The sequence below is a fragment of the Phascolarctos cinereus genome, unplaced genomic scaffold, assembly GCF_003287225.1.
Source record: "Phascolarctos cinereus isolate Bilbo 61053 unplaced genomic scaffold, phaCin_HiC Scaffold_1;HRSCAF=81, whole genome shotgun sequence".
Lineage (NCBI taxonomy): Eukaryota > Metazoa > Chordata > Mammalia > Diprotodontia > Phascolarctidae > Phascolarctos > Phascolarctos cinereus.
Genome location: NW_027555514.1, coordinates 288820098 through 288834667, shown reverse-complemented (window position 1 = coordinate 288834667; position 14570 = coordinate 288820098).

Genomic DNA, 14570 nt, shown 5'->3' with positions numbered 1-14570 from the left:
GGCCTTTGTGAAGGGTGGAAAAGGGCTTTTCAGAACAAGAGGCAGGGAATTTCTAGCCACAGAAACAGAAGTACCAAGAAGAGATGTTGACTACGTCAGCCTCAAACTTCTCATTAGGATTCTGGTCTAAAGGTATCCCTGCTCATGGTATCTGCATATGGACTATTCACCTTTTCATAGGAAGGGCAGGAAGAGGGTTGTAAACCTCAATGACAGTTGAAATCATTCGGAAATGGAGAAACACAACCTCCAAAATGATGAAATAAGTCAACAGAAAATAAGATTCTATTTGAAAACATTCATAGCAACACTTTGTGGTAGCAAAGAACTGAAAACTGGGTGCTTATTGAGAGGAGATGACCTAACAATTTATCGTACATGAGTAGAATGGGATATTACGAAGAAGTTGGAGAATCCTAGGAAAACTTACATAAACTGATGCAGAATAAAGGGAGCAGAACCAGGAGAAGAAAATACACAACTACAAACTGAGCAAAACAAAATTGACCTTTGGGCCATTATAAATGACCAGCAGAGACCCCAGAGAAGAGGTGAGAAAATACACCTTCCTCCTCTTAATAAAGAAGCAGGACTGTGGGTGTGACACAGTCTGTATGCTATCAGAAATCGTCAACATACTGGTTAGTTTTGCTGTTATGGGAGACTTTTTCGGTTGTTGGGGTTAAATCTTTGTTACCAGGAAAGTTTAAAAAAAAAAAAAAGCAAAAAACATTAATAAAACTTTTTTTTAAAAAAAGATCCAGTTTGCAAAAATTTGCTCTACATTCAGCTTTTCAATTCAAGAAAAGCTTAATAAATACTTTCCTGATTAAATAAGGTGAGCTCCCTGTGCTGGGCAGTAAAGTAAAAGGATATAACACATACAGATGACTATAATATACAATGAGTTCACGTGAGAGAGATGCAAAACAAAGCACTATGTGAAATCTCAGAGGCAAGGGGGATTAGGAAAGGCCTCCTGATAGCATTTGAATTGGGCTTTGAAGGATGGGAAAGAATTTGAGAGAAAATGAGCAGCAGGGCACAGGCTTAGGCAACAATGTGAGCAAATGCTTAGAGACAGAAATGCAGGGGATATTGAGAAACCTGGCCAGGACAGGGCCCAGCATCCCTGGGGTAAGGGAAGAGAGTCTAAGCACCCCTAAGAAGGTAGACACAAGGGGCAGCTAGATGGCGCAATGGATAGAGCACTGGCCCTGGACTCAGGAGGACCTGAGTTCAAATCCAGCATCAGAGACATAACACTAGCTGTGTGACCCTGGGCAAGTCACTTAACCCCATTGCCTAGCCAAAAAGAAAGAAAGTAGACACGAAAAGAAACAGCTGCAATGAAGAAAGGAGGCGGAGGGAGGTGTTTCCAAATCCATGTGGATGTACAAGGCACCGTACAACAAGAAGAGGCCAGGGTAGATAACAGAAAACAAATATCACAGCATGGCAAGGGCCTGTGAAAGGAGTTACCAAATCTAAAGCTAACAATAGGTTGAGGCTACCAAGCGAGGCTGAAGGACAGCAAAAGGATGATTCTTTTAGTTGTATTGGTGGGAAAAGACAGATCGGAAAAGGGGTCCAGGACCCAAGGCCAGAATCTGAGCCACAGACATCAGGCCTTTACCTCTTGGATGAACCGTCAGGTCCCAGAGCCTTCCATACCTGACCCTCAGCTGAAGAACCCAGCCCAGGACCTCATACAGGAAAAGGCTACAAACCGTATGCCCCATCTCCCTTCTTCCCTAGTTCTTGAAAGAGAAGTGACACCAATCCCAGCTATCCACAAGACTTGAGGTTGGAAGACCCAGTTAAAAAACATCCTACCCCCATCTTATGGCTAGCAAGTTCCCAGTGCTAGTGAGCTGAGTCCCCATCCCTGTCCCCTGTCACCATTTCCCATTCTCTTGTCATCCTCCTCCTGAGTTCTAATCCAACTCCAGCCACCTGTTCTATCATTAATAAACTTCCCTTCACCTTAGACCTCTTCCTGTCCTGCTCTTTCCATCTTCTGGCACCCCGAGCCATCCTTTTTAACCCGGAGGCACCTATTCTCATGCCCTCCAATACCCTGATTCAGGAAGAGAAGGTAACATACTCCTAGCTCTCATTCCTACTCCCTTTCCCTTGCCCAAAGCTATTCAGGAGGTTCATCACAGATGCATCGCCTGCTTAGATTCTTGTGGCAATTCCCCACTGAGCCCCAAGACATTCTCCCTCTGTTTTCAAGGGACACTAGGGAGCTTCAGCCTCCAGATGCATGGCTGCTCTCTCAACACTTAGGTTTGCTGGGTTTTCATCCTCAGTTTCATGCTCAATACCTTCATTCCACCTCAGTCTTACTGTTGATCTCACCAATTCACTCACTTAGATTCTAGAACTCCTCCATCCAAATGTAGCCTATGATTCCATCTCCCTCCCTATTCTTTATCTGCATGGAGACTCAGTCCTTCCACCCCTCAATGCTTTCCCAGGCTATCACCCCTGATCTGGCTTCACTATTCTCCTTTCCCAAGCTTGACTCAGAGTTGATCTGGTTCAACTTTATGTTGTCCCCTATTCACCAATCACTTGCCTCCCCATCATGATTTGTTCCCAGCCAAACCCCAGATTGGATTACACTCACCATCCACCTCTGCTCCTCCTGACCTACCGCAGAATGTTACAAGAAACCAAGCTCACACTCACTGGGTCCACTGCAAGTTTGTGTTCTCATCCCAGATGGACACATATTGTTTACCAGAGACACACTTGAAACAGAGACACACAGAGAATTAAAACAAAGGGCTGGAGCAGAATCTACTATGCTTCAGTGGAAGTAAAAAGGCAGACAAAGCAAAAGCAGATCTAATTAAAAGAGATAATCATAGAAACTACATTATGCTAAAAGGTACCATAGACAATGAAGTAATATCAAAAAATTTTACAGCAAGTTTCTCTGGTAAAACACCTCATTTCTCAAATATATGGTGAGGATAGAACAGAGTCAAATTTATAAAAATAAGAGCCATTCCCCAATTGATAAATGATCAAAGGATATAAACAGGCAGTATTCAGAAGAAGAAATCAAAGCCATCTATAGTCATATAAAAATGCTCTAAATCACTATTGATTAGAGAAATGCAAATTAAAACAACTCTGAGGTATCACCTCACATCTATCAGAAATGACAAATGTTTGAGGGAATAGGTATGCTAATGAACTGCTGTTGGAGCCAGGTAAAGACAAGATTTGTAGGGGGGCAGACTGCTGCCAGCTATGCAATAATAAGGCCAAATACAAGTGGGCTGATCTGTACCACCCTGATGTGCCAGTTGTAAGAACACAGATCCTCGAAGAAAATACTGAATTGCCAAAGTAAGGTCCCCATGCCAGCTTGGTTGTATATATGTATAGATTTATTAAGGTTAATTGGGGGAGTTTTCTCATGAGACCCAATTCTTTTTGGCAGGAGGACAAAATAGTGTAATGGATCCCAACATCAACCCCAGGCCAGGTCAGATGCTATACAGAAACAGAACAAAGAAGGCATAGTGCCAGGGATGGCTCAGGGTCTAGTGTTCACATGAGGTAGTTGGAGCTTAGGGGCAGCTAGGTGGCACAGTGGATAGAGCCCCGGCCCTGAAATCAGGAGGACCTGAGTTCAAATCCAGCCTCAGACCAAACACTTAACACTAGCTGTGTGACCCTAAGCAAGTCACTTAACCCCAGTTGCCAAAAAAAAAAAAAGGAAAGATAGTTGGAGCTTCTTTTGCTGTTTACATTTACTCAGAGTAGTTCATATTTTTCTCTGGGGTCCTAGGAACTGGTCCAGCCAGTCTGGAGAACAACCAGGAACTGTGCCCAAAGGGCATATACACACTGTGCATCCCCTTTGACTCAACAATACCACTACTAGACCAAATAGATCAAAGAAAAAGAAAAAAGATCTATATGTATACGAATATTCATAGCAGCTCTTTTTGTGGTGACAAAGAAATTGGAAATTGAGGGGATGCTGGTCATTTGAGGGATGGCTGAACAGTCTAGCACATGATTGTGATGGAGTACTCTTGTGCTAGAAGAAGTGAGAGATTGTTGTGCACAGTAACACTGATGTTGTGACGATGATCCCTGTGAAAGACCTGGCTGCTCTGAAATACAGTGATCCAAGACAATTCCATTAAAAAATGCTATTCACCTCCACACAGAGAACTGATGAACTCTGAATGCAAATGCAAGTATAATTTTCTCACTTTTTTATCTTTCTTGCCTTTTTTGAAACACGGCTAATACAGAAATATGTTTTACATGATTTCACATGTATAATTAACATCATATTTCTTGCCTTCTCAGTGGGTGGGGGAGGGGCTGAAGAGAGGGAGAGAATTTCGGACTCAGAATTTAAAAAGAAAAGAATACCAAAAGTAAATAATAAATTATTTTTTTAATTGAACGTGGTTTCTGAGCCACTGCTGATTTCCTTGGAAAGACTGTGGAGTCCAGATTATAATTCTGCACAAAGCCAGCATAACTTCTCCAGATTAACCTCATTCCCCACCCCCTTTTTTGTTTATTTATTTATTTTTAGTTTTCAACATTCACTTCCATAAGCTTTTGACTTGGAAATTTTCTCCCCATCTCTCCCCTCCTCCCACCCCAAGACAGCATGCAATTTGATATAGGTTCTACATATACATTCATTTTGAACCTATTTTCACATTAGTCATGTAAAGAAGAATTAGAATCAATGGGAGAAGCAGTGAGAAAGAAGAAACAAACAAAAAGAAAGAAAAGAAAAAAGAGAAAGAGCAAATAGTCTGTTTCCACCTGCATTCAGACTCCACAGTTCTTTTTCTGAATGTGGACAGCATTTTCCATTGTGAGTCCTTTGAAGTTATCTTGGGGATATCCTTGCATGGCTAAGAAGAGATGAGTCTGTCAAAGTTAGTCATCCCACAATGTGGCTGTTACTATGTATAACATTCTCCTGGCTGTGCTCACTTCACTCAGCATCAGTTCAGATAAGTCTTTCCAACTTTTTCTGAAGTCTGCCTGCTGCTCATCATTTCTTTTTCTTTTTGGTGAGGCAGTTGGGGTTAAGTGACTTGCCCACAGTCACACAGCTAGTAAGTATTATGTATCTGAGACCAGATTTGAACCCAGGTCCTCCTGACTCCAAGGCCAGAGCTCTATCCACTGCACCATCTAGCTGCCCCCTGCTCATCATTTCTTATGGAACAAGAGTATTCCATTCCATTCATATACCACAACTTGTTCAACTATTCCCCTAATAGATATCCCCCCAATTTCCAATTCTTTGCCACCACAAAAAGAGCTGCTATAAATATTTTTGTACACATAAGTCCTTTTCCCTTTTCATTGATTTCTTTCGGGCATAGATATAGTAGTGGTATTGCTGGGTCAAAGGATATGCACATTTTTATAGCCTTTTGGGCATAGTTCCAAATTGTTCTCCAGAATGGTTGGATCAGTTCACAACTCCACCAACAATTCATTAGTGTTCCAATCTTCCCACATCTTCTCCAGCATTGATCATTTTCCTGTTTTGTCATGTTGGCCAGTCTGATAGGTGTGAAGGGGTACCTACCTCAGAGTTGTTTTAATTTCCATTTCTGTAATCAATAGTGATTTAGAGCACTTTTTCTTATGACTATAGATAGCTTTGATTTCTTTGTCTGAAAACTGCCTATTCATATCCTTTGACCATTTATCAATTGGGGAATCACTTGTATTCTTATAAATTTGACTCAGTTCTCTATATATTTTAGAAATGAGACCCTTATCAGAGACACTGGTTGTAAAAATTGTTTCCGAGCTTTCTGCTTCCCTCCTAATCTTGGTCGCATTGGCTTTGTTTGTGCAAAAACTTTTTAATTTAATATAATCAAAAGTATCCACTTTGCATTTCACAAGGTTCTCTATCTCTTGTTTCTCATTCCCCTTTTTTTGACAGGGTTGATTGATAGACCAGGGGAATGTCATAGGTGTTGTTTATCCAGATTTTAGGGAGACACTTGACCTATATCTTTCATGCTCTTCTTGTGAAAAGATGAAGCATATGGACTAGACAATAATTGTGTTAAGTGTATCTGGGACTGGTTGAATGGGCACACCCACAGAGTACCCACTCTGGTCTAGAGGAGGGTCTCCAGGGATCTGCCCCTGGCCTTATGCTGTTTAACATTTTTATCAATGGTAGCAGATATCCTTACCAGAATTTCAGGTGACACAAAACTAGGGGTAGAGCTAACATACTGAGGAACAGAGCCCAGGTCCAAAGGATCTTAACAGGCCTGAATATTGGGCTGAATGGAATACAGCAAAATGCAAGAAAGATAAAGGAAAAGTCTTCGATTTGGGCTAAAAAAAAATGACTTTGCCGGCCCACAACAGCAGAGATATGGCTCGTCAGCAATTCACCCAGAAAAGATGTGGGATTTTAGGGGATCCCAATATCTCCAAATCAGCAGTGTGATCCTAGGCTGCTTGAAGAGAAGCCAGGTCCTGGACAAGGTAGAGGATGGACCCTCCATTCTCTGCCTTGATCAGATCAGATCTGGAATAGGATGTGCATTTCTAGGTGCCACGTTTTAGTAAGGAAAGCTGAAGCATGTCCAGAAAAGGAAAATCAGAGTCATGGCCAGTCCCTCGACCTGTCAATCCAAGGATGGCTTGGAGGAGCTGGGAGTGTGTAGCCTGGAGGAGAGAAGACTTAGACAGGGCATGATTGCTGTCTTCAAGTATTTGAAGGCCTGTCACATCTGCTTGGCCCCAGGGAGGAGATCTAGGAGTAGTGTGGGGAAGTTACAAAGAGACAGATCTAAGCTTAATGTAAAAAACAGAATGAGATGTCCTGACAGTTGAGCTGTCCAAAAATGTATGGGCTGCCTTCAGAAACAGCCACTTCCCCCCTCCCTGGAAGACTCCAAACAAAGGCTGAATGACCCCTTGTCAATTGGGTTTTAGGGGAGATTTACATTAATGGTAGAGCTGGACGAGAGGCCTCCGAGGTCCCTTCTGGCTCAGAAACCTTTGCTGATCCCTGAAGAGCTCCACTTGTGTCGAGCAGAGGCCCCTCCTCCAATCCCCTCCCTGCCAACTTTAACTCCCCCAACTGTGGTCAAAGTACCAGCTCCTGGCAAAATATGGGACTTTGGCAACCCAGCCCAGGCCTGGGCATTGTTGGTGAAATGTGCTGAATTCTGCTTTTTATGAAACTGGTTTGTGTGTGGGTGGGTGTGGGTGTGTGTGAATATGCTCGTGCAACTGTGTTCACACACATGAGAGCTGTGTGGGGAAAGGAGAGGAGGAGAATCCCCTCATCTTCAGAGGCTTCTCTGAAAGATGCAGGGATCCAGCCGGAGCCTCAGGCTTCACTGGTCCAGTCACTCTCATAACGTACCAGCTCCTCCTTCAGAATCAGCACTGTGGACAAGGCTTTCAACTTTCACTGTTTTCTAAACTCTTCCTGATCACTGAACCCCGTCTATCTTGAGATCATTCCTGTCCCCAAAACCTGATTTATCCCCATTCTCTCTAACCTTCAATCTCCTCCCTGCTGCCTCAAGAAACCCTCACTTAATCCTACCACCTCTGATAGCTCTAACCTTCCAGCTCTCCTTCCCTTCTCTGCTAAACTCCCCAAAACAGTCATCTATCTACTAATTCTCTTCTGAAACCTCTTGCAATCTGGCTTCCATCATTCAACTGAAACCTCTCTCCAAAGGTGACACTGATATCTTAATGGCCAAAGTGACAAATCTAATGTCCTTTTCTCAATCCGTGTCATGTGTGTGTTTGTGGTGTGTGTGTGTGTGTGTGTGTGTGTGTGTGTGTGTGTATATATATATTATATATATATATATATATATATATAGTTACCTCTATTTGACCCCAGTGATCATCTCCTCCTCCAGTAAATTCTCTCCTCACTGGGTTTTTTGCATCACTGTTCTCTCTTGGTTCTCCTCCTACATGTCTGACTACTCCTCAGTCTCCTTTGCCAGATCTTCTGTGGCATGCCCGTGAACTATGGATATGCCCCAAAGCTCTGTCGTGGGCCCTCTTCTCTTTTTTTCCCCTCATTTAAAAAATTTTTAATTTCATTTTTTTAAAATTAACAAATACCTACTTTTATTCCCCCCACATTCTCCTTCCACAATTAGGGGAAAAAACAAGAAGAGAAAAACAACCTTTGTAACAAACATGTATAATCAAGCAAAACAAATTCTCCCATTGGCCATGTTCAAAAAGTGTGTGTCTCAATAAGCACCCTAACTCCATCATCTTTCTATCAGGAAGTAGGTAGTATTGGGGCAGCTAGGTGGCACAGTGGATAAAGCACCGGCCCTGAAGTCAGGAGGACCTGAGTTCAAATCTGGCCTTCGACCAGACACTTGACACTTACTAGCTGTGTGACCCTGGGCAAGTCACTTAACCTCAATTGCCTTAAAAAAAAAGTAAGTAGTATGCTTCATTATTAGTCCTTTGTGATTGGTCACTTTGATCAAAGTTCTTAAATTGCTTAAACTTGTTTGTTTTTACAATGTTGATGTCATAGCATAGATTGTGTCCTTGATACTACTAACTTAATTCTGCATCGGTTCATACAAGTCGTCTCAGATTTCTTTCTTACATTCATATAGAATTTATTCAGTCACTTTCCAAGAGAGGGGCACGCCCTCAGTTTCCGGTTCTTTGCCACAACAGAAAGAACTACTATAAATATTTTTGTACATATAGATCTTTTTCCTCTTTGTTTGATCTCTTTGGAGGTTAGGCCTAGAAAATGTATTACTGACGGATAGCAGATTTTTGGTCACAGAATGACTGGGCCAATTCACAGCTCCAATGTGCCTGTGATCCTCAGCTTCTCCAGCAACTGTTATTTTCCTTTTTTGTCATCTTTGCCATTCTGATGGATAGAAGGTGAAACCTCATAGTTGCTTTAGTTTACATTTCTCTACTAGTGATTTGAAGTATTTCTTTATATTAATAGCTTGATTTTCTTCCTCTAAAAACTTCCTGTTTGTATCCTTTGACCATTTATCATTGAGGAATGGCTTTTGTCCTTATAAATTTTAATCAATTCCTTATATATCTTGGAAATTTTTTTTTTATTTTTAGGCAATTGGGGCCCAGGGTCACACAGCTAGTAAGTGTCAAGTGTTTGGTCTGAGGTCGGATTTGAACTCAAGTCCTCCTGACTTCAGGGTCAATGCTCTATCCACTGCGCCACCTAGCTGCCCCGGAAATTAAAATTTTATCAGAAAAACTTGCTGCAAAGATTTTTCCCAGCTGCTATTTCCCTTCTAATTTTGGCTACATTAGCTTTGTTTCTTCAAAAACTTTTTAATATTATGGAATCAAAATTGTCCCCTTTATCTTTTGTGATCCTCTCTGTCTGAAATTCTGCCATCCACACACCTGAAATTTAATTTCTTCCTTGCTCCTCTCATTTGTTTGATGTCACACTATGTCTTACTGATAGATCACATATCTACTTGGAGCTTATCTTGATATAAAGCACACGAGGTTGGTTTAGACACAGATTCTGTCAGACCTTCTACTTTTCCCAGCAGTTTTTGTCCAACCATGAGCCCTTCCTCCAGTCACTCCTCGTCTGTTTTCTCCCTATGCTATATCCCTTGCTGATTGCATCAGCTCCCATGGGCTCTATGAGCTTGATCTTAATCTCTTTTCTGACCTCCAGGCCTGTGCCTCATCTTCCTAATGATCGTTCTGAACTGGATAGCCTGTAGCTGTCTCACATCACATCCGAAGCATCTTCTGAACTTCCCTGTGACTATTGAGGGAATCACCCCCCTCTCATTAGCCCAGATTTGCAAACTTGTCATGCCCTTGACTCCTCCCTCACATTCACCACCCCCATATCCAATCCATTGTCAAAAATAATTATTTTGACCTTCACAACATCCCTCTTCTATGTCCCCTTCCCTCCATTCACATAGCCACCACCCAAGTTCAGGCCCTCATCATCTCTTGTCTGGACCATTGCTTTGGTCTTTTACTCAGTCTCTGTCTCTGTCTCTCTTTGTCTCTCTCTGTCTGTCTCTCTCTCTGTCTGTCTGTGTGCCCAGGGTCACACAGCTAGTAAGTGTCTGAGGCCAGATTTGAACTCAGGTCCTCTTGACTCCAGGACTGATGCTGTATTCACTGCCCACCTAGCTGCCCCCTCTAATCAGTCTTAAGTCTCTCGCCACCCTAATCTATCCTCCACACATTGGCAAAGTAGATTTCCCAGAAGTACAGGTCTGACCACATCATCTCCCTGCTCAATAAAATCCTATGATTCCCTATTACTTCTGGGATGCATAGAAAGTTCCCTATTTGCATTTGAGGCTCTTCTCAACATTGTCACTTCCTACCTTCCTAGCTTCTCACTCTGCCCCCTTCCCTGCATGTAATCCCACCATCCTGGCCCATTTGTTGTTCCTGGAACACCACACGCCATCTCTGATCTCAGTGCTTTAGCACCGTCTCTCCCACATGCCTGAAATGCCATCCCTCCTCACTTCCACCTCTTGGCATCACTGGCTTCTTTCAAGACTCATTCAAATCCATGTTCTTTCCGTCTTCCTTGCCCCCACAACTTATAGTCCCTTTCCCTCTAAAGCTACCTGCCATCTCACACATGCCTATCTGTTTCCATTGTCTCCCTTGTTAATGAATGAGCTCCTTAAAGGTAGGAGTTGTTTTAGCAGTTTTGCCTTTCTGCATACCCTTGGCACTTAGCACAGTTCCTGGCACACAGTAAGTCCTTAATAAGTGCTTAGTGAGTGACTGATTGATATTCCCTGGGCTCAGAGATCTGCTGTACCTGATCAAGATGGTACAGTGGGATGATCATGTGTTTTGGAGTTAGAAGCTCTGGTTTCAAATCCTAACTTTATCCCCTGTTGTGTTCTGGGCAAGTCACTTGTCCATGGGCTTCAGTTTTCTTGTCTGGAAAAAAGGAGAGCCTAAATGGCCTCAGTGGTCCCTTGCTGCCCTAAGTCTATCCTTCGGATTGCCTGGCTCATCCCCCTTCGTTCCTCTGCTAGTGTTGCTGCTCCTTTCTTGGCATTTTGTGCTTAGATCTTATTTCCCTCTTCCTCCATGACTGCATGTGTTCCAGATCACAAGAAGGGGTTTTCTAGAGTTCATTTAGGAGGGAAAAAACGCCTTATACACATTGAAAAATAACAGAATCTGAAAAATGCACTTACAGGAATCTGGCTAGACTCTGCTGAGGGGGCCGTGGATTTCATCTCCAAACAAACCACAGAAGTTTAGAGTTGGGAAGGCCCCCAGTGACCTTCTAGACAATTTCTGGATCAAGTCCTAATCCCTCCCCTGAATTCCATTCTTGCCTTATTAACTGCCTGCTGGAATTTCTACATTTCTATTCCATTGGCACCTCCAAAACCAAACTGTTTGTTTTTCACTCTCTAAAGCTTTACCCTCTTTCTTCAATTATCTCTGTTTCTGTTGAAGGCACCATCATCCACTGTCACCCAGGTGTATTACATTGGAACAGTCCTTGACTGTCCACTCTTCCTCTTCCTCCATACTCCGTCAGTCAAATCTCATTGATCTTACTGAAATCAATTATTTTCCTTTAGGGGGAGAAGGAAGAAAATAAGCATTTATAAATTTATAAATAAAGTACCTACTATGTGTTAGGCACTGTTCTAAGCATTTTTCACAAGTATCTCATTTGATCCTTACAACAACCTGGGAAGTAGGTGCTATTATTATCCCCAGTTTACAGCTGAGAAAATGGAGCCAGACTTACCCAGTTAAGTGACTTGACCAGGGCGGCTCACAAAGTTAGTAAGCGTCTAAGATAAGATTTAAACTCAGGGCCCAGAGCTTTCTCTGCTGCATCATCAGTTGTGTACTTGGTTAGTATTGTTTGTGATTCTTTCTTGAAGAGGACTGTGAGATCAGGGAGGTGATGCCATGACACGTAAGTGAATTGGATCCGAGTGAGGGAGGGCTATGCAAAGTCACCAGCCTCACTGTCTCCTTGGGAGCCATCTGGGTCCAGTGGCCAGATACAGGTCAGGACTATGTACTTGGTACGTATTTGGTACCACCCAAGGTTAGGGCTTCATCACTTCTTACCTGAGCCAATTAGGAGAGACCAAGTTTCCTGGATTCCCATTTCTCCCATGTCCATGTCATTCCTGGCCTCTATACTTTCTTTTTTTCCCCCATACTTCCTGAAAAAGAACCTTCCCAAGGCAGCACATGTATAACCACCTCACGCCTCCTTCCCGGAAGCCTTCTCCTTGGTAGCTCCCCAGTGGCTCTGTGATAAGGTACAAATTCCTCAGCCCAGCTGGGAAAGCTCTCTGACAATCTGGCTCCCACTGACGTTGTCACTTCCCTCCAGTGGCTCTGTTTCAGCCAAACTCCTCTACCAGCCATGTCCCAACTCCAGCACCCATCTGTCATCTCTGTGTGTTCCCCAGAGCCTGCCCCTCACCTGGAAGCGTGGCCTAATCATCTGTGCCTCTTTGAATCCTTCTTTCCTTTCAAGGCTTAAGGCATCAGCCATGTCTTCCTTGAAGCCTTCCTTCCCCTCTGATGGCTGCCTTCTCTCTCTCCGTGGATTACCTTGTATCTGCTTATTGACTGAATGATACACGTACATATTGGAACCCGCCTAGAGAATGGAGGCTTGTTGCAATTGAGAACTTTGTTTTGTTCTATCTTTGCAGTCCCAGCACCTTACACTTTAAAAGGTTTTCGTTTGGACCTGCCATTTCAGCAGCATGAGGAACTCCCCTTGTGGAAGCTCCCTTCACTAATACAGATCCGCTGCTACTTCTCAGTAACTTAGTCTTAAATAATGGCCTCTTCAAAGACCATTCTGACTTAATGATGACATGATAACTCTGTCCAAGTATTTGAAAGGCTGCCTGCCCTGTGAAAGAGGGATTAGAGTTTGGTGTCATCTCACAGAGCAGAATTGAGAACACTCTGGGAATTAACAGAGCCAAATTTCCTAATTAGGGCTCTCCAAAAGTAGATTGGACTGACTCTTCCCTCATCTCCCCTGAGCATACCCTCGGGCTGGTGACTAGGAGGGTGAATGACCACATCTTGGGGATGGTGCAAAGGGACGGTGGGTGGGTCAGGTAGGGTTTGTCCCAAAGAGCCTCCGAGCTACCTTCTAGTGCTGAGATCCTAATGACCTTCCTCAGTGCCCTCTATCACACCCCAGACAAGTATCCTTGAGCCTCTCTTTGAAGAGATCCACTGAAAGGCAGCCCGCTGCCGCTGCCACCATAGCCCTTTCCATGCCGGAATTCTCCTGATAGCCTTCATATCAAGCCAAAATTGCTTCTTTGCAACATTCCCCCAGTCCTCCAACTTGTAACCCCTCTGCTGGTATCAATGCTGGAACTACTCAAGCAGAGCTAAGTGTCCCACCCTCAGTCTTCTCTCCAGGCCGTCCAGCCCGGCTTCCTTCAGCTGATCTCAAGGCACTTCACCTGCTTGCCTTGCTCTGGACTGTCCAGCCAGTTATCAAAGCCCTTCCTAAAGTGTAACTTTAGGAAGAACTGAGCATGATTCTGTTCAGTGTGAATTAACCGGGGCAGCCACCTGCTGCCACAGATGCCAAGTCCCTCTTAACACAGCCTAAGGCCACATCAACATTTTTGCCTACCATATCACAATGATTACTACATTGAACTTGCAGGCCACTAAAACCCCTTCAGGGAATTTGTTCTGTGAAGTTTGGATTCTGTCAAAGGGACGAACTTGAGGACCTAGAGGGTCACATGTGGCTCGAGGCCGCAGGTTCCCACCCCAGCCTAGATCTTCAAAAATTAACCTCAATCTGGGCATGCCTCCCTCATTTTGCACTTTAACAGTTGATATCTGGAATTTATTCACAGAATTGGTCACTTCAAATCCTTAGCCTTTCCCCAACAAAGGCATGATCCTACCTTGGGTCATCAGAACCTGAATGTTATAGAGCTAATTGTGTATAAGTGAGCCTTGGTTAAGAAAACCCAACCTGGGAGGTGGGGAAGTAATGAAGGAGATTATTCACATTACAAAGGTTTGTCCTTTCATTCCAGAGTTCCCCAAGGATCCTTGAGGATTTGCTTATTAATAATCAACCCCTGGACCAGGCATTCTTACCCCTTCCTGAGTCCTGGGCCCTGTTGGCAGCCTAATGATGCCCACGGTCCACTTCTCAGAATCATGTTCTTAAATTCATAGAATAAAATATATAGGATTGCAAAGGAAACCAGTTAGATTGAAATATCATTATCAAAATAAAAAAAAAAACAAAACCACAAGTCCTTGGACTCCAGGTTAAGAAACCCTTCCCTAGACACTGAGAGAAGCTAGTTGGCACAGAGTCAACTATTGTGTGCTGGGCACTGTGTTGGGCACTTTGGGTTACAAATACACAAAAATGAAACATTCTCTGACCAGCATAAGCTTAAAGTTTTGGGTAGCTATTGCCTACTGAAGAGTAATTGGAAATGAGCTAGGTGCAGAGGGGAAACAAGATTATTTTGACAAAAATT